The following is a 20,801-nucleotide window of genomic DNA, read 5'->3' on the forward strand; positions in this document are numbered from 1 at the left end:
TTTAGAAAAGAGAATGAGTTCAGAGTTAGAGAGATATCTCTAACTCAAATAGTTAATATGTCAAATAGTTAATATGTAATAATTTTGCCTAGAAGTAGGTAACGTTTCCTTAGATATTATATAAACTTAATATTTAATAGCTTCGCCTAGATGTAGGCAACGTTTCCTTATATTTTAAAAAAACATACTAAAAAAGTTCTTAATTAGGAAAGGTCAATTTTTCCACCTTAAGATGACTTTCCATAATTTTGGTGAGTCGGTTTTATTAATTTAACTGAAAACTCAACTAGTTTCCGATTAAAGATTTTTCTATAGTCTGCAGAAACAAAGTCAGTTTTTGTGTTCAAGCAAACTAGCTAGAATGATTCAGACAGTTTTAGTTATATTCCTTATAATATATAATTTTTATATTGCATCTATTTATTACATATCTTCACCCAACGTATTATAACTATATAAACGCATTTACATTTTATTATTCTCTACCTCGTCTCTCCCTATCTCAAAAACTACTATTTCACTCATTTTACCAAACTAATTTCAAATAGCAAAGCATGCATCAAACAACAGTTTTGCATAGAGTGCCATATAAAGACAATGAAACTGTTAAGAGACTACAAAGAAAGGCATAAACAAATCCCAGTTAACATGTTACCATTTTTATTGTTGCGCACTTTAAGGCGCACAGCCAGCGGTAGTGGCAGCTGCGAAAGCCACCCAACCACACTTACTGTATTCACACAAAGATTCACACACCAAACTATTATTTAACTGGGGAATTGTGCGAAGTAATGCAAAGGAAACTAAGAAAAAAGTTGTTAAAATAAAAATGAAAATAAAATCATAAAATTGCGAACAAAACCGTGTAGTAAAACAATAAAATGTCTATAAATGTATGCATGTATGTAGGTATGTGTGGAAAAGTTGTTTGTTGTACGATTGAATTGCAGTAGAATAAAGTACATAGTTGGGGCGCCAACACACACTTATAAGCAACAACTTCAAACTGCTCGCTGCTAACACGCATACTAATAAGCGCTTGTTGCTATTGCAAGCATGTGTATGTATGTATGTATGTATTTATGCATCTGCACATACATATGTATAATTGTGTAATTGCTTGTACGTGTGTTTGCCGCTTGCAACTTTCGTCCGCTTTTTTATGATTTCCTTAAACATTTTTATTGCATAACAACCGGCGCATACGGTGTGATCAAGACAATGCAATGTGTGATTACACACATACGCACTTTATGCACACTTGTACATACATACATATATATGTATGTATGTATAAACGTGTGTAAGTGTGTAGAAATGTTTAGTTAGCTGGCGAAACTATTAACTCGCAATCAACGCTGGCAAAGCAGACAATCAAATGCGGTGAAGTTAGCCAGCGCTTCTTTCGTGCTTGTTTTTTGTTTAGAGTTACCAGTTAATAGAAATAAGCAAAAATGAAACAGGAATAGTATTTTTATGGTTGCTGTGGACTTGTGCTGCTTTGCAGCATATTTTTTATAAGTCTAAAAATTTTGTTTTGTATGAAAATTATTACCAGAGTGACCTAACGCTGAACACATAGTGAAGCATAAATTTGTTACAGAATATTAATTTTTTTTTAAATCGTTTCTAATTTAAAAATAAACATATAATAAAAGAATAAAAATATTTAAAAAAATTTAAAGTAATTAAAAAAAACAAAAAAATTAAAAATAATAATTAAAAAAATATTAAAACATTAAAATATTTTTTTTTAATTTAATTCAATTTATTTTAAATTTAATTTTTTTTTTATTTATTTCAATTTATTTTAAATTCAATTATTATTTTTATTTTTAAAATAAATTGTTTTTTAATTGATATTTAATTTTTTTTTTAATTATTTTCTACAACAAAAAAATTTGGTTTTAATTTTTTTAATTTCTTTGTACAACCTCTTTAATGAAAAAAAAGTATGAAATTTAAACTTTCTTCTATAAAGCTGAGCGAAAATATTTTAACCTCTTTGAAGGGCCTCGCTAGAAATTTGAGCAAAGCCATTTGAAATCATTCCCAACCCAGTCCTTCTTAGAATAATAAATCCTCTTTTTATAATAAATTTGATCCAGGCTGACAAAACGATAAACATTGTCATGAATTTCAACGTAAAGCTTTGTTACCGCCCTCAAAATAAAGTGTTTTCACCCAATTCAAGCATATCATTCTTCTTAATTGGCGTAGACACCGCTTACGCGATTATAGCCGAGTTAACAACAGCGCGCCAGTCGTTTCTTCTTTTCGCTACGTGGCGCCAATTGAATATTCCAAGCCTAGCCAGGTCCTTCTCCACCTGGTCCTTCCAACGGAGTGGAGGTCTTCCTCTTCCTCTGCTTCCCCCGACGGGTACAGCGTCGAATACTTTCAGAGCTGGAGTGTTTTCGTCCATTCGGACAACATGACCTAGCCAGCGTAGCCGCTGTCTTTTAATTCGCTGAACTATGTCAATGTCGTCGTATATCTCGTACAGCTCATCGTTCCATCGAATGCGATATTCGCCGTGGCCAACGCGCAAAGGACCATAAATCTTTCGCAGAACTTTTCTCTCGATGCTATCAATGCTGAAACTAATTTTCCATACGCGTGTTCTAAGCCTCAGCTAAAACCAATTTTCACTATATTTGGCCTTCCGTGCCTTCATGGCTGCATTGAGCTCGTTTCACGTTACCCAAAGCAATTTTTTCAGTTTCGAAATCAGAAAACGACACAGAAAGCTAAATCTTGCAAATACAGTGGCGGAGCAATGACTTTCGCGTCTCGAGCTTGACTAAAAATACAGTTCTCAATCATTCTAGAAAGTGAAAGGGCATTGTCGTGGTAAAAATGCATACTTTTTTTCAACTCGTCCGGCCGTTAAACGACGATTTCTTCACAAAGTCGCTTCAACGCGATCGAACAGTGTTTCTTATTGAACATTTGACCCTGCGGAACCAATTCATGTTGCCCCACATCACGGTAATTGAAGCGTTGTACATTCAGTTGATTTCTGACCGGCCTTGACGTAGTTTCTTGGTTTTGGAAATTTTTTTGAGCGCCAATGGCTGCTTTGTTGGACAGTTTCGAGGGCAAATTGTTAAACCTACAAGATGCTTTCCAAAGTAAACAGCACTTTAAGAAAAAACAGAATAAATGGTTTTTTCGGCAAAATCAATTTATTTTATTCAAAATAGTCTTCTTCTGCTTCAATGCAGCTTATTGCACGGTCCAAAAGTATGTCGAACGAGTGTTTTAGCTTGTTGGGCGGTATGGCCGCCAGTATGCCGGTGCAAGCCTTTTGAATGGCCTCTACGTCTGCAAAATCCTTTTCTTTCATGGGCAAATGCATTTTTCCAAAAAGGAGGAAGTTGCACGGTGCCATATCAGGTGAACACGGGGAGTGGTTAATGGTTAAAATGTGATTTTTGGTCAAATAATCGGTCACAAGCGTCGATCGATGAGGCGGATTCTGAGCAATGTTTGGTCGTCACTCAATTTGTGCGAAACAAACCGTGCGCACACCTTTCGTAAGCCCAAATGTGGGGTCAAAATGCGATAAGTCGATGTTTTGGTGATGTTCAATTCCATTTCCATGAATTTAAATGTTGATTTCGGCTAATTTTTGATGAATTCACGCACTGTTTCGATGGAATTTCCGGTGATCATGGATTTTGATTGGCCATGTGGGCCATGTGATCGTCATTTATGTTTTCACGACCACTTTGAAAATGTTGAAACCACTCGTGCACTCTGCTACGAGATAGGCAATCATCGCCATAAACTTGTTCCATCAATTAAAAGTTAAAAGTTTTACCAATTTTAAAACAGAGCTTAATGTTGGCTCTTTGCTCGAAGCTCATTTTCGCGCCGATAACACAAGTATACTGACACTTAAAACGCAATAACTTCACTTCCAATCGATAAAGATAGCACATTCTAACGCACCAGCCGACATTCATATAGATGGCGCCATCAGTAATGATGCGCTTGGCGAATCTAGAGTGCACAGCTAAGTTGTCAATCTTTTGCGACTTCTACTCAACGTTGTTTTTGAGCAAAACAATCATGTATTTTGGTACGAATCTACTCAAACACTGCTCCATGATAAATTAGACTTGGCAAACACTTCTGCGAGATTTTCCACGTTTCCGAGGCCGTGATTCCATCGGAAATGCAAAATTTCATTCAAACTCGTTGTTAATTTTTTTAATGGTAAACGTCGTTAGGCAAACTTCGCATCGTAATCAAACTCCTGCAAACACACGCTAATGGACGTATGGAACTTTACGAACTTAAAAAAATGTATATTGGTACTATAAAAGAAATTTGTATGTGCGCGCTCAATTAAAAGTGAGCTGTCCGAGCCAAATTTGATCAGATGGTATATCTGTCGAATGATTACAAGAGCTATTGTTCGGAATTTTTAAATATAGTGTCAAGACATGTTAATATGTCAGGTGATCAGAAAACTCAACTCTTAAATTAAGCTATTCATATTGAATTCTAGGGCTCTTAGAACTGAGAAGATTATAAAGAAACAATAATTTTCAAAGCTGATTCTTATGAAGTCTGAATAATTTGGTAAATAAGCTTTTGGTTTTTTCGTACAAAAAATATAACCTTTGAAAATATATTGAAACAATTTCGAACAAATCAAGAGACTTCAAGAGACTGAGAAACTGTGTGAAAAACCTTCAAAAATACCGGAACGGACGTGAGAACTGTGGTAAAGAAATTATTTCTTACAGCTAAACACAGAACTGCACACTTAGGCAACATGATGTTTGATGTTGTTCCGAAAAGTTCTTAATAAATGGTTTGGGAGCTAATAGAAGAGTTTGGCCCTTGACAAAAATGTTTGGCCTTGGTACGACAAAAATAATGGTGTTGCTTCATGCAACATTTAATGAACGTTAAAACTTCGCAGTGACTTTCTTATGCTATAGGGTTGTTTTCAGGATAATAAACCAGGAGTTTTTCATAAATCTAATGGAATTATGAAAGCCAAGGATTGCATTAATATTCTAAAGCACTCAATATTCTGAACATTCTAAAGGGCACAATACACCTTAGATCGCGGTGGAATCCTCATCTATTTATCTTATATTACCTACCCAGTGTAGAAAAAACTAGCTGCTAACCAAGGAACACTCTTTTCATGCACGATAAGCACACAAAAACACTGAAATGGCTCCAGGATAGGGGAATCATAGTTATGGGCAGGCCGGCACAGTCGCCTGTCATGAATTAATATATTGAAAATCTGTGGAATATACAAGTAAGAAGGAAAAGAGTAATTCGAATTAAACGTCGAAAAAGTTTGGGTGCCCGCCAGTGAAGCTTGGCTAAAAGCCCACAAATTTTGAATAATTTCATTGAAAAGATGCCTTAGATATTGATTCTTAAGGTGAAACGGCCGATGTACCATACCAAAAAATAAAGGCACTAAAGTTTTCATTTAAAATTATATTTAATATAACATTTTCTAGCTATTTTAGTTTAAATTAAGCTACTTTAAGTTTCTTCTTATACTATGCATTTGTTAATTTCATGTTGCAAATGAAATAAATATAACACGAAAAGTAAAATTCACGTTCTTATGAACACTTTCGTGGTTCACTGTATATAATGATCAGCGTAACGTTTCTGAGTCGATTTAGCCAGATCGGGGTATATATTAATATTAAAGCTGAGAAAGTGAATAAAAAAATGTAACTACTGCCAAACCAGTTACTTTTAAACCAGTCAAAATTGTTTCCCAAAAAACTATGTAGTAGAGCTTCAGTGTATCCGAAGTTAACGATCTTTCTTTTTGTTATTAAAAATCGGTAAAAAAAAAATCATAGAAATTAAATAAATAAAAAACTGCTAAGTAGCATAGTGCTTATTATTGAACTGATCTTATTTTATTTTTTAGTTTCTTTCAAGTTTAATAGTAAAGCTGAGAAAATGAATGTAAACAAGTAAGGAAGGGCTAAGTTCGGGTGTCACCGAACATTTTATACTCTCGCATGGTAAAGTGACAATCGAGATTTCATAATACGTCATTTACATATTTTTCAAATACCGAATTTTTGTAAAGTTTTATTCCGCTATCATCATTGGTTCCTAATGTTTATACTTGTATTATACAGAGAAGGCATCAGGTGGAATTCAAAGTAGCTTTATATTGGAAGAAGGCGTGGTTGCGAACCGATTTCACCCATATTTCGTACATGTCATCAGGGTGTTAAGAAAATATTATATACCGAATTTCATTGAAATCGGTCTAGTAGCTCCTGAGATATGGTTCTTGGTCCATAAGTGGGCGGCGCCACGCCCATTTTCAATTTTTAAAAAAAGCCTGGGTGCAGCTTCCTTCTGCCACTTCTTCCGTAAAATTTAGTGTTTCTGACGTTTTTTGTTAGTCGGTTAACGCACTTTTAGTGATTTTGAACTTAACCTTTGTATGGGAGGTGGGCGTGGTTATTATCCGATTTCTTCCATTTTTGAACTGTATATGGAAATACCTGAAGAAAATGACTCTGTAGACTTTGGTTGACATAGCTACAGTAGTTTCCGAGATATGTACAAAAAATTTAGTAGGGGGCGGGACCACGCCCACTTTTCCAAAACAATTGCGTCCAAATATGCCCCTCTCTAATGCGATCCTTTGTGCCAAATTTCACTTTAATATCTTTATTTATGGCTTAGTTATGACACTTCATAGGTTTTCGGTTTCCGCCATTTTGTGGGCGTGGCAGTGGGCCGATTTTGCTCATCTTCGAACTTAACCTTCTTATGGAGCCAAGGAATACATGTACCAAGTTTTATCATGATATCTCAATTTTTACCCAAGTTACAGCTTGCACGGACGGACGGACGGACAGACGGACGGACATCCGGATTTCGACTCTACTCGTCACCCTCATCACTTTGGTATACATAACCCTATATCTGACTCTTTTAGTTTTAGGACTTACAAACAACCGTTATGTGAACAAAACTATAATACTCTCGTTAGCAACATTGTTGCGAGAGTATAAAAATGTTACTACTCCCGAACTAGTTACTTTTGAACCAAAAAAAAGTGTTTCCTCAAACGATCAGTTGCGAATGCCCGCTTTAAAAATAAATTATAAAAATGTAACTACTCCTAAACTAGTTACTTTTAGACTAGTTCGCACTGTTACCTAAAATAACTATTTGAGAATACTCTCCTTAAAGCCTGACGCATAAAGTAATTTTGCTCTGGTCACCTAGCCATGGTTAATACACAGAACAGTCCACCATTAAACTCACAAATGAAGCTAACGTAATGTAGGAGTGTACAAAAACAAAAAAAAAAACAATAAAAGTGCTAGAAAAAAGTGCGCTATCTGCACCTTTTGCAACTTCTTCCACCAACACCAACGAGCAGCACTTGTAAGAGTTAGCGCGCTGTTTTATTTTCGAGCCAGAAGCCACGCACACTCACTCAAGCATATAAATGTATATGTATGTATGCACGTATGTATTTATTTTTATATCGCTGTACATTAAATGTATTACAGCTGTATTTGTTGAGTGGGTGAAAGTTGTTGCAGCTGAAACTTTTTTAATTAAGCATCCAAAGCGCTAAAATTTCATAAGGTTGCAATGTGTTTTTGCCGCAAAATTTCTGTTGGCGTATGCGTGGCATGCGCGCCAAGGCAGGAGATAAAGCAAACGCACACGCAAAGCAAGAAGCTAGTGTTTAGGTGCAAAAGCTATTGCCACAGAAACACATATACTGAGCTATATACACACAGCTACACTTCTTTATGTGTGTATGCGCCGCCTACACACGTTTTTGCCGCAATGTTATAGCTGCCACATGGCTGTAAAGTAACTACACACCCACAACTAAAAGTCTCGAAGTCGCGCTAATGTGTGTGTGTATTTGTTTATTTGTAAGCGTGTGCATATCGGTTTCTTTGTAGTAAATAACATGTGTTTTAGGCGTCACTCGAAATCTAATGCACAACAAGCAACAAAAAAGCGCTGTGCCGTGCAATGTGCCAGCAATAAGCTTGCAACTTTTTAACCACATCGCCCCGGTAACTTTCAACTTCATAAGATGCATGTGTGCATATTTTTAGGCGTTACGCCCACATTCATCTTGCTTCGTGCGCACTCCTCCGTTGCGTTATAAGCTGTTTGCCGCTTGCCGCTAATGAAAATATTAATTTCTGCATTTATTGCATATTCATATTTGTATGACACTGCCGTTGGCGTACACGCATACCTGCATAAATATTTGCCTGCCTTGCGCGTGGCAGCTTTTTCGGCGTTCCCACAGTGTGTTGTGTTTTTAGTGTCTCTGCATGCGCAAAATTATATCAATGTTTATTTGCAGGCAATATGTTTTGCGTTTTCTACAGTTTTGTCTTAATTACATTTCTTGTTGCCTGCTTTCGGGCGCCGCGCGAAGCAGACTCACATTTTATTATTGTTTCTGCTGCGTATGTTAAACGTGAGTTGCGGTTTTTAGTATTGCCTACTTTTTATTGTTGTTAATTTCAGTTGAAAGTACTGATGATTTTTATAGCTGAAACTTTCGAGAACTTACGCAACGTAGGTGCTCTTAAATGTATGCTTCTCGTATTCTATATCTTCAAAGTGGGGTTGTGGTAGGCAGTTTTTTGTTGATGAATGATGAGCGATGAAAAGCTAAGGAAACGGACAGATGCTGTGTGGCTGTATAAATATGTTTCGTAATCTTTATCATATTTACAATTTTTGTAATACAGTTGTTTAATTTTTAGCTCAATATTTTAAACAAAAATGTGGCGGAAGATCATATTTGATTTCGAAGCTTTATGAATGGAAAAAGTTTGCATAATGATTTGACATCTATTTGAACTATAATTTCAAATATAGTTCTAATCCGATTTCTGTTAGATCCCTAGTTGTGATATGTATTTAATTATATTTCTATAGCGTAAGTTTTCTACTTTAGTGGGTTCGTTGGGAATATCAAGGTATGGCATATAATTCTTGTTTATAATTCCACTGTTCCAGCATTGGTATCATCTGTTAGAAAATTATTGTCCTTATGCGTCATTATATTTGAAGCGAAAAGAAGTACAAACTGCGTGGTTTTGTTGCTCTAGATATAAGATCGGTTTTGGATATACATATTTATGTTCACAATTCATTTCACCACTAATGGTTTTGTAAAATTTGCCCTCGTTTGCTTTTGAGTCTTTATTTTCATCTTACATTGTAAAAATCAGAAAACATGAAATAAATTAAAATATATAATATATTTATTATATCGCTATAATTGTGAAAAAGTATAATATATCGGAAGTAAATGGAGAGATAAATATCGGAAACATAAGTTATATTTTTATTAAAGGTTTTTTGTGAGTTCCTCCTTCATAATTAAGTTAGCAATATCTCTTTAGGGCTCAGCAGTAATTAGCTATAATGAAACGAATTAATCAATCTTGATGCCTTCCTTCCATCACTTTTATAGCATTGACAGACGGCAGCGTTAATCCGGATTAACTGCATTAAATCCGGATTATTTTAGGAGTTAGTCAAGATAAGACCGTTGCTAACGACCTTTTATTGCTCCAAATTTTAGAAAGTTAGTTGCATTTTCGTTGGCAACGTTGTTATTTGCCATTTGGCCCATTTTAATCTATTGTGAATGAAAAACAAGCAACACTGACAGTCAAATTTTCAGTCTCTTATGTTATGAACGTGTTGATATGTTTTTGTAATAAAAAATGGTTTTGTGAAAATTGTTCGGCCAACAACCGCAATGTTTATCTTCTATCCATTTTCATTGAAAATATTATAAAAATGACAATCAGCTGTTTACGATAGTTTCAAACACGCATAGCTGCCGTCTGTCACCTACAAATTTGGATCTGATTAAGTGCGCAGTTAAGCCGGATTAACGCTGCCGTTTGTCAAGGCTATTTCTTGAACATCTTTCTTTGATTCTCACCATAATTATCTAAATTTTGCCCCAATGTATCCAAATGATGGGGAATATAATCTAAGTTGATAGTTATGTTCCCTCTTAGAATCTTAAAGTTTTTCTGCATGGTTTGCCCAATTTGTTGGCTTAGTGCTTTATGGTTAATTAGGACAGTTTCGACTATCAGCACGAAACTTTTCCAAGCTTAACTTTCTGGAAGAACCATAAAAACCTGTATCTTCCAAGATTTGCCGTATGCAATGACGACCTACAAAGAGTCCCACCTTCTACTTTTACATACTAAGTTCAGACATTTTTTGCATTTGTAACTAAAACAATATCCTTTCACGACCAACGTTTTGACAAATTCTTTTATCCTTCCTAACTCGATCAAGTACTAAATCACAGGATTCATTTTGATAAAATTACTTTGGTGTAGATTTTTCACCTTCTTATTCACATCCATTGGTAGACTGTACCGATATCTGAGTATTTGGCAACATGACTGTTTCTGAGTGTTATATGCGAATTACTTTTAAATCGAAATCGAAATTTCCATTGAGTAAAACGGGCCATTTTGTATACAGACTGTAATATAAGATATATCCATATTTGATTTTTAGTGAAACCTTAAAACGTTCCGACCAATCTGACTAATTTTTCCCATATTTTTGCTAAGTAGCCTGAGAATAAAGATTACGTGACTTTTGCATGCGCACGAAAATGCAGAATCCTACTCATGAAGTTAGTAGAAGTTAATGATGAATACGCTGTAGCTGAGCGACTGATTTAAAAGTAGTAATTTTAGCTTGAAAGACAAGGAACGTCCTGGCGATCCAAAAAGTTTGGAGATGAGAAACTAGTAGCATTACTCGATGAAGTTTGTTGCCAAACATAATAAAAACTCGCAAATTCTATAGTTGCCACTCACGTAGCTATAAATCCTCTCCGTGACCTAAAATGAAAATTTATGCGAAATCCGTGAAGAGTAAAAGTGTAGTTATCGCTATACGAAACGTTTTTGAAAAAAAAAAATTTATAATACAAAATGGTGGAGGTTTGAAAAAAAAGTTTCATATTTTCCCTGTTTTTTTGTGGTTCGGAATTTTTTAAAAATAAAAAAAAAAAATCTTTCGAAAGCTCTTCCTAGTGCGTTACTATAATGTATAAGAAAGTTCTGTGTAAAATTTCATGTGAATTAGTTGAGTAGAATTTGAAATATCATGCACACCGTTTCTAGAAAAGTAGTTATGAGAAAAACGAGTTTAAAGTTTGAGAACTAGTCGCGCGCAGTCGGAGTCGGAGTCACAAAATGAGCTGTAACTCGGAAAATAATTTGAATTTTGAAAAATCCTCTAAGGGACATTTTTTTGAAGGGTTATACAATAAAAATATGCAAAAAAAATCGATTTTTTCGAATTTCTAAATCAGAATACCCCCTTAAAACCAAGAGACGCGAAAATACGATTTTGCATATATGTAAGTAATACTGCTTGAACGCTTCATTAAAAAAGTCGTTTTTGCATCTGATTGATACTGTTGCTGAAAAACGGATCCATTAAGAAAACTCTTAATGCAAAACATCTTATGTGAAACCTGGAGAATCATGTAAATAAAAAACTTATAGCTAGCCGCTAAAGTGATGCTCTATATTTATTGGGATCAGAAGCGCGTGCTGTATTATAGCTTTTAAAACGAGGTGCAACCTTCAACAAGGAACTCTACCGACAATTACTTGAAGCGAATGATTGTTGAAAAACGCCCATAACTCGCTACTAACATAAGGCATTAATTTTCCAATTTGATAACGTTCGGCCTCATGTTGCAAGTCTGGTTAAAACTATTTGGAAAATAGTGGTTAGGGTACTTTCTGTCTGGTTAAAAACTATTTGGAAAATAGTGGTTGGGGTACTTTTTCCTCCTCAGTCTTTTAAACCAGGCATTGCTCGCACTGACTACTATTTGTTTTGGTCGATGCAATATGGTTCGAATACGGTTCCTCTTATAGCAGGGTATCAAAACTTCGCTTGCTTCATTCTAGTTGGCTGCCAAGCCGGCGCAGTTTTTTGGATGGAATTCACAAATTATGAGAGAGCTGCGAAAATGTCATAGCTTCATATTAGCAATGCTTTGAAAAATATTATTGTTCATCAAATTATGAAAAAGCCGCACGAATTTTCCACCTTAATTTTTTAGTCAGACTCAAGAATATGCGTTCGAATTTTCTTTCTTTTACTTTTCTCATACTCTAAGCTGTTTCCAAAGTATGCTTCCTTTCTCCCTTCTTCATATTTTCTTGGTCCAAGAATAGTGACATTGTGAAGTTCAAAATAAGTGAATATTTAAAAGTGCACATTTAAGATCAAGTCATCTGTCATCTAATTCATTTCTGATCTGTCATCGTGAATGTTTTGTTACACAATTTGATATGTACACATGTTACTTAGCCCTAGTTTGATCACAACAGCTTCCTTCTGAGAAAATTATGAGACAATGTGTATTAATTAGAATTGTAAGCAAGGTTTAATATGATCTTCCTGTGCGCATGCTCTCTTTTAGAGACAGTTTGGCATATAGGCAACAAGAAGTTCAATTAAAAATGAAAAATTAAAAATGTTGACATCAGATCTCATAAACTTAGAACGATGACAGTCGCTTGTATATATTCGCTAAGGGATAAGTGCTACCTCTAAAGGATATCTAGCAATCGCCGACTGCACAAAAACTGCTTGAAACTGAAAATCTAAATACCAATATTTCATTAAATCTGCTTATATTTGGACTTAAACTGCTCTGAATGCCTTATTCTAAAGTAGATATAGAGGAATTAGACTAGAAAAGCAGCTGTAGGCTAGAAAAGTTTTTACAGGACCTTATTGCTTTCCCAAAATATTGTTTTAGTAAAATATTTTAATTACAGAAATACATTAAAAGCTATTCAAAGACTAAAATTTATCTCAATAATATCAAGGACTCCTTAGGTAGGACCGCAATCGCTACCAGTTTCCAAAAACTTAAAAAAAAAACTTATTTGCTAATAGTGGTCAAAGCTTCACGCCTTTTTCTACCATGAAGGAGCTGCACTAGGAGTTCACTTTCTGCTTGTAAGTATCTCAAATCAGCAATTGTTTCAACGTAGTTATGCAACCCTCCTGATTGCACATAAGAATAGTGTATATAAATTTCCAGTTACCTTTTACATAATAACCTTCACTCAATTTCCTCCTTAATTGCTCATATGTTATGCGTGTGCATTGTGCATAGCATTACCCACACTTGTATGCGCCATTTAGTGCCGCGCATTTCATAACAGCTCTTCAACCTGTAAGTACATGTACAACAAAAAAAAAATTTTTTCTTTAACATCAATTAAAGCAATAATTTTATTCTTTTATTTAACTATAAATATTCAAGGCTTTTGTGAAGAGCTACCAGCATATTACGTATTTATACCGCATAAATGAAGCATACATACAGGCGCATTTACAATTTCAAACGTACAGCGCTACAAAGAAGCTTACAATAGCAAGAAAACCGCTTTTAACATTTCAAAATTTATAAAAAATTTATGAACACTTAAGCAACTAAACAAAAAAAATAAAATAAATAAATAAAATAAAGCAAAAATATTTATGCCACATTTGGCTTGCCTGACAGCACTTAATCCTTCAATGGAAATTGCGCACATTTCGTAAAATTAAAAAAGACAGTTATGCACTTGTAAAGCTGGGATGTGATGTGTCGAGAGCGTAGCATATGTAGTTGTGTGCAATTGTGTGTTTGTATGTGTGCGCTCCTGTATGTTTACTGTATGTGTTGTGAGTAAGAAAGACAGACCGCCTAAATGTAGGTCGCGCATTTATTTATGCAATTGCACTCAAAATGTTGACATTACGGCAAAGATGACTGCCGCTCAGCTAGCGCACGCCTTACCCCCCTACTTACCTCTCAGCTCTATACACGGAGAACCTTCAATAGCAATCTCCGACTGACTGTATTGCCATTTTATGCATTTCTGCATTTCACATTTTTGCATTTCACACAAAGCTGTAAACAAAATTTGACATTTGCCGCGCTCAAAACTGCCGTTATGCATGTATATATAATTTTATGGGGGAAAATTGAAATTTTGCATTGCCTACAAGTAGGCCTCATAACAGTCATATCAAGTATTTGCAATGGTTATTGTAAAGCGCAGCAAAGCAGTGAGTACTTCAGGAGATATCAAGTAAATATATGTATATAAAACTATATACCTCTAGAGATATCAAATGAATATATAAAAAGATCTGTGCTTCTGCAAAAATCATACAAAAATATATAAACCCTGATACTCAGCGCAATTTGCAGGTAACTTGCAAAACTAACGCGCCTGTTGTGCGCCTAAAATGCCTCAACATAAGTAACCAGTAAGCAGTGCGCGCCCGCTCAGGTACTCAGCTATGTATATAGTGCTGTGTGCGCAAAGTTGAGTACCAAACTCATAACTGTATTTGCTGTATGCCGTTGTAAGCGAATTAACAAACAAAATTTTCAATTTAAAATGGATTTGTGCGAGTAGTTGAAAGAAGACAAGACGAATTGAAAGCAGACAAGAAGAGCTAAATATATACATATCATAAGCAAGTATTTTTTGTTGACAGGTAAGCAGGAGAAGTATATGCGCTTTTATTTGGACTGAGGATTTCAGTAAGATAGGCTTTGTCGGCAGCATATAGTTTGAGTTGAAGTTGTCGTAAAAAATATTTCAATATTTGAGGCTTACGGGATTAAAAGAAATTTTGCAAGTTATATTGTCACAGTCTTGATAAAAGTTGTGGTGAAGGAATATAGTTATAAGATTTCAGAAGTAGAATTAAAAAAACAATAAGGCTGAAACGAAGCGAAAGAACAGCATATACTTCTAATATGGCTTAGAATACATCTAAAGATGTAAGGCATCAACACAAATAAGATTTCCTTACTTTCATAAAATTAAATTCCTTGTACTCTAAGTATTGAAAACAACAGTTTTTTAGATGGCGAAAAATGGAGGTGAAGATATAAGTTTTGGTTATGTTAGGTTAATCTGATAGACCAATAAGCCGCACATAGACTAGTTTGGTCTTTTGATAACAGATTGAGTTTAGTTGCTAGACCAAAGAGGAGTAGTCATCCTTTAGGATGCCTGCGCTTAACGCGAATTTTAACAGACTGCGACATCACTATCAATACCTTCTCCAGTATATCATACCGTGGGAACCAGAGGTTATTCATTATTTCCCTGATGCCTTGCTCTAGACATTTGCTGCAGCCTTCTCGATCTGTAGCCCCATTTTGCGGGCGTGTGCTGCCACCACCCAGTGACCAGTTAGTATTCCGATCATGTTTTCTACCATTTTGCACCCAGGTAGCTCGTTCCATCGGGTTTTGACTTACTTTACCATACTTCTGTCTAGATTGTCGTATAGACAATGGATTTCCCAATATACCAAGGTTGATCACTATTTCATTGCTCTCGATGCTTTTGTGGCCTTCACCCACTTGCGCATTTGCATCGATACCATGCATTATTTGAAAATATAATACATCCCATACAGTCGTATGAATATTTTAAGTCATTCGGTTCAGCCGTTTCTGAGAATGAGTTTAAAGGTTTGGGAGCAGATTACACTAACTTAAACAATTATTAAAACTGCGCGCTTATCTCCGAACTAAAGTTTCGCATTTTTGATGGCAAGCATACAAGCTCTGTTTGTGTTATTTACATTTACTTAAAATATTCAAATATTTGTTTCAAAAAAATTTTTGGGCAAACGCTCTTCAATGAATGACTTCCTACGTAAGTTGCCCTTTATATTCCGAGATTTGGAAACCCTAAAGTTGAAATCTAACAACTCTCAACTTTATTGTTAAGCTTGACATATACATACTAAGAACGGTTTGACATATGACCGCCTACTTTCTTGCTTACAGTAGCTTAAAATATTCATCTCGGCCAAAAGAAATGCAAGGTCTAACAAAACGACTGAAACAACAGCATTTTTGGGCACTCAAAACATCGATTTGATGAACCGTCCACCGAATAGTGATGACATAAGACCGAATGACTTCTTTTTATTTCCGTACGTAAAAGATAAACTAAAAGGTTAACGTTTTTCGACACCTGTATAGGCCGTTGATACATCCTAAATAAATGTTTTGGATACATCTCAATCTCAGTGGCAAAAGTGCTTCGACAATTGGTTCAAACTCATGCAAAAGTGTATAGGTCTTAATGGATAATAATTTGAAAAACAATAAAGTTTTTTCGATGATGTAAATTTAATAATAATTAACATTTTGCTCTCTTTTCCTGAAATATAAGAAGCAACCTCCGTACATATACTTACGTTACACCCTTTTTTTTGAAATTTCCAAATGTTTTAATCCCCTTAAGAAAGCTCATGCTCTCGTCTATAATGTAGTAAAAAGTTCTCTTCAATATTCTTCTGCTAGCAAAAATGCCATGAAAAAATATTAGTTGCTGCCTACATTCAGGCGATTTTAGCAAAGCCTCACACCTAATATAAATGTAGTGAAGTTAGGCTGCTTTTTTATTCCAAATTTTTATAAATTGTTAAGTTAAGTCGAGTAATTTGGCTAAGGAAATGTAAATGGCTTAGCATTATGATTTAATTAGATTTTTTTATAAACATTTTCTTTTTTCAGTTCATGAAATTAAAGCGAGAGCCGAACCATGTTCGATTGTTACAGAAGTGGGATTACACTTTTTTAGTCAGCACAAAAATATTTCTGACTAATTCTTCCTACACTTATATTGCGCTATTGCATTTATGTTGGCCACTTAACCGAATAATATCTCAATTACAAGTCATGATGTCATATCAAATTTTCAATTTCTTTGATCTTCGTAATCCTTTAAAATATTATGGCTTTACTATAACATGTCGTAATCTCTCTAAAAAACTATTTCAACTATATTTCTTGGGGTAAATACATATGTATGTAGGTATGTTGTTTAGTATTCTGTATTGAGGGTCATAATTATTTTGGCCACATTACAATCTTTGTGGAAAAGTAGATCTATACTTGATTGCCTAATTAGTTTTACCATATAATTGAATAGCATATTCTGAAAAGGTGGTAACCATTCTTAAAATTCTAATAAACGTCATTTTTTAGTTTTAAAGACTTCTTCTTCTTTACTGTTGTGGACACCGCTTATCAAGTAATTAATTTAAAATTGCGAACCAGTGGCAACGCTTTTCAAAAAACTTACATATTTATTTTTTTTGTTTATGTTTTTAGCAATTTATTTGATTAACAGTTTTTGAAAAGGTGGTAGTACCCTTTCTTCAAATTGTTTCAACTGCAACTTCACGTATATAGCAGGTGGCAACACTTTTCAAAAAAACAATTTACTGTCAGTTTCCGAAACTCTTCAGCTTGTAAGATTTCTGAACTTATATATTTCTTTTGACTTATTCTTTTTCAACGGGTGGCAACATTTTTCAAAAAACACATTTCCCTGAAAGTTTTCGAAACGTTTGTACAATTTATTAACTTACATATTTTCTTCTGTCTAATATTTTTTCCACAGGTGGCAACTCTTATCAAAAATCGAAATTTATTCAAAGTTATTGAAACTTTTCTGTTTGTACGATTTCTTAACTTATTTTTTTCAGACTAATACCATTTGATCGGGTGGCAACTCTTAAAAACGACTAATTTAAGTGAAAGCTTCCGAAATTTTTCTATTTATACGTTTTCTGAACTTATATTTTTTCCCCTGACTAATAATTTTTCAGCATGTGGCAACACGTTTCAAAAAAAAATGTTACTGATAGTTTCCGAAACCCTACTGTTTGTAAGATTAACTTATATATTTTTAAGACTGATGCTTTTGCAACAGGTGGCAACACTTTTCAAAAAAAAATTACTCATAGCTTCCGAAGCCCTTAGGTTTGTAAGATTCATTTATGATTTTTTTTCTGATTTATATATTTTCAACAGGTGGCAACTCTTAAAAATCGTGTTTTATTGAAAGTTTCTGAAAATTTTCTGTTTGTACCATTTCTTAACTATTAATCATTTAATTATTTTTGCTTAATCCTTTTTTCAAAAAAACTTTCTAAAAAATTGGTTTTAAACTATTTTGTAGATTAATTTCACTGCTGTGTTAGAAGATGTTTCTGTTTATACGAAAAATCGGAAAAATAAATGCTTCAACTTTACTTTAAAGCAGTTAATCCAGTGAAAAGTTGTGGCTGCAATTTAGTAAGATGTAAATACAGGTATTTGTTACCCATTTGAGATCTAATGTCGAAACTTTGTTTCGCAAGTTGAAAACCATTGGTATAGCAGATATTACTACGTTGTTATTGATTGCAAATTATTTAGACCACCATATAGTTTGCGATGGCAGGCACTGTCAACAGCACCACGTTTCACTTAACTTTGTGGTTGCCACATAATTGACATTTAAGACAAGAAATCCTTTCATAAGCAGCTACTAACAGAGTACTCTAATTAATTCACTCACATGAGTTTGAGCCATAAATAATTTGGCGAAATAGTTCTCGACTTTCCTCCTGTACACATTGCATATAATCCTTCGCTTATAAAGTGTTTGTGCGAGTGTGTGTGTTGCAGTGTCACTTGCATCAAATTTTGCATATGTTGCACGCTACCGACTAACATCAAAGTAATTTCCGCAACAATTTAATCAACACTTGAGCGTTGACTAGTTGGGGACGCCTACTTCTACACTTGATCCCGGAACACAAAGGAGCCGACGCGGCAACCACTTCTCCTCAACGGCTGCTTTAAAGCGTTTTTTATGGTTTTCTTTATTTTTCGGTGCCATTTTCAGTTTGCGCCACCGCGAAAACCGCGTAAATTAATAAAATTCATAAGCGCCGCAATGTATGCAACGCGCGCGCCACTTCACTGCAGCAAATGTTTTTATAGCCTGAACAGTTTTTATGATATCGATCTGAAATTTTTCACAACTCACTTTCTCTTCTAGAAGCTTCTCATCGGAATCGTAGATATCGGACCTCTATAGCATATAGTTGTCATAGAAATTGAACGATTAAAATCAAGTTCATGTATAGAAAACTCTTTTATTTGAGAAGATATTTTCACGTAATTTGGCATGAGTTATTGTACAAAGGAAACGTACAATCTCCTTAGAAATTGTTCAGATCGGACCGCTGTAGCATATAGCTTCCATACAAACTGACCAATCAAACTTCAGTTCTTGCATGAAAATCTTTTTCATTTGTCGAGATATCGTCACGAAATTCGGTATGAATTATTGTACAAGGTAACTGTACTTTCTGCGCAGAAATTGTTCAGATCGGCCTACTATAGCATATAGCTGCCATTTGAACTGAGCAATGAAACTCAAGTCCTTGTATGAAAAACTTTTTTATTTGTTGAGATATCGTCACGAAATTTGGTATGGATTTATGCCTTAAAGAACGATAAAACCTCTATACAAATTGTTGAGATCGGAACACTATAGCCTATAGCTGCCATACAAACTGACTGAGTTCTTGTATGGAAAGTTTTTCATTGGTGAAGGTTATTATGAGAATTTCTTGTGTTAGTTGTTGCTTTTGTAACTTTTTTTGTTTCATATTTTTGCTTTTATTATATGTTTGCATCGTTTGCGTTATTCTTCGTTTTTTCTTCTTTTGCTGGCTTATTAAAACGCCCGTCAACGCCACTAAATGAAATTAATAGATTTCCATGTTAACAAGCTGTTGCCTTCTACTTTGCTTTACTTAGTACTTGAGCTCAATGTTGTTGTTCTTTATTGTTGTAAGCAATACTGCGGTGTCGGCGGTTTGCATGATTTTCCACGAAAGTGAGCACAGCAATAAGCAGCACCGCCACCCAAATTCGCTAGACAACAAAAATGTTGCAGCAGGCAACAACATATTACTTTTATTTGATTGAGTACGCCAGCGCAATCGTTTGTTAATAACAACAATATGTTGAAATCGTGCCATCTTCACTTTGGCTGCTTTCTGGCGCCGCATTTTCTGCGCCTACCGTTATGCTACGCTGCGGCAATTGTTGCCTGGTGCCGGCAACATATTTTGGCCTTTCACTCAGCTCATTTGCTTTTGCGCCGCCGACATTTTCATGACGTTCATAATTATTAGTGGCACGTTCAGGCTTACAATTAACAAAAATTTGTTAGTTGCCTGGCAGTGTTGGTGTTTTTGTGTGTATATAATGTTGCTTGTTGTTTGTGTTGTTGTGCTGCGAAATTTTATGTAATTTTCAACAACTCAGCAGCAGTGCTGGCACACAAAAATATTCATGCTCTTGTATGTATATGTGTATGTGTATGTATGTATGTGCACTCATTATCCCATGGCAACCTGTTTTTGTGTTGTTGTTGTTGTTGTTTTTAAATTTTGTAACAGTTTTGCGGCTATTTATGGCGTTGCATGCCTCATTATTTTTTGGCAAGCAGTGAAGTTGTCTTGCTGCTGTCCTGTGTAGCTACTTCTCTCCACCTCTCTAGTTCTCTCTGCAACTCACTTGGTGCCACCACATAATGCTTTTAATGCATAATTGCAGTTTTATGCTCATTTGTAAGTTGTTCAGCATATTTTGGGAGTACAGTTATACCTAAAGTTTTTATTTTTATTATTTTTCTTTCTTTTTTTAATTTTTATTTTATTTTTCACTTCTCTAACAGTTTTACTTTTTATTTCATTCTCATTTTAGCAGTAGTTTTGTAACTACACTGCTCTGGCATCACTGCCAAACTGTGTTGCCAAAATTTTTATTCTTAATGTGTCATAGTGTAAGCTTCAAGCGTGTTGCTCGTTGTAATTGCGGTAATTTACAG

At 34.8% G+C, this 20,801-nt stretch overlaps 1 protein-coding gene and 1 long non-coding RNA gene across 3 annotated transcripts in view; one reads left to right on the plus strand and one right to left on the minus strand.

Annotated features, from left to right (window-relative positions):
* LOC120769706 (tyrosine-protein phosphatase Lar) overlaps positions 1-20,801 on the plus strand; it is a 940,463-nt gene that overhangs the window by 351,020 nt on the left and 568,642 nt on the right. The window lies entirely within an intron of this gene.
* LOC120769707 overlaps positions 1-20,801 on the minus strand; it is a 40,836-nt gene that overhangs the window by 2,925 nt on the left and 17,110 nt on the right. Inside the window, exon 2 of the long non-coding RNA XR_005704877.1 lies at positions 13,140-13,268. This is a non-coding gene — a long non-coding RNA (uncharacterized LOC120769707). The remainder of the gene's footprint in view (positions 1-13,139; positions 13,269-20,801) is intronic.

Source organism: Bactrocera tryoni, chromosome 2 (assembly GCF_016617805.1).
Source record: "Bactrocera tryoni isolate S06 chromosome 2, CSIRO_BtryS06_freeze2, whole genome shotgun sequence".
NCBI classification, from domain to species: domain Eukaryota; kingdom Metazoa; phylum Arthropoda; class Insecta; order Diptera; family Tephritidae; genus Bactrocera; species Bactrocera tryoni.